This window comes from Geospiza fortis, unplaced genomic scaffold, assembly GCF_000277835.1.
Source record: "Geospiza fortis unplaced genomic scaffold, GeoFor_1.0 scaffold54, whole genome shotgun sequence".
In the NCBI taxonomy this organism is placed as follows: domain Eukaryota; kingdom Metazoa; phylum Chordata; class Aves; order Passeriformes; family Thraupidae; genus Geospiza; species Geospiza fortis.
In genome coordinates, this window is record NW_005054301.1 from 10,978,555 (window position 1) to 10,979,499 (window position 945).

Here is a 945-nt window from a genome sequence, read left to right on the forward strand (position 1 = left end):
GAAAGAGCAAGAAATTCTGGAGAGGGCAGGGCACCTCACCAATACTTACAGGGGTCAATTTGGAAATGTGTTTTTTGTATCAGCCTCTGTGACATATGCAGTTTCCTGTCTGTTGTCTCCTTTGGGGGCAGCAAAATGCTGCCCTTTTCCCTAGATATCTAGTGCAGTGCCCATAAACAATATATCAGACAGTATTAGCTGGAATCAGAGCCTTCAACGTCTTCCTGTTCTGTTGGTGGGGCTGCCCCTAGATAAAGTCCCACCAGCACCAAGAGATACCCACTGTCACTGCACCTAAGGACCCTTGCGTTGTGCCCTGGTCCTGAAGTACAGGGAATAGGGCCAAAGATGAAACTCAGCGCTCAGCTGGAGCACTGTCCCAGCCCTGCAGACCCCTCCATGCAGCACAGCCCTCCCTTTTGCAGCACAAACTGCTCAGGACTCCAGCACCAGACATTCCCAAGAAACCCCTATAGGGCTGACGTTGCACAGACTGCTTGGTTTCTGACCCTGCTCTTCAGTCCACATATTCAAGCCCCCGCTCTGCCAGTAGCTTCAGCTGGAGAGTTCCTCTGTTCTCTCAGGTATCTTTATGTTTACACTCCTTATAAAAGGGACAGAATAAAAGAGGAAGACATTTGGTCTTTACACGCACAGTTCCGGTGCTACTTTGGCACAGTGTTACTGCTTGAGCAGCTCTATCACCAACTAAAGTACGCTTCCCACTTAGATAAGGTTCTTCCAGTTTGTGAGACAGCTAATTCTCCTGGTAGCTGTCCGAGATTATAGCCCTGTCTTTCAGACAAAGCAAGGCAGGTAAGTTAAAATTTTATAACTACAAATTACTTACATTTTTCCCACAAGTGAACTATTTTAGTTGATTTAGACATACCACATTGGACAATAAAATACCACCTGAAACCTACCAGGAAGTTTTCAACATAT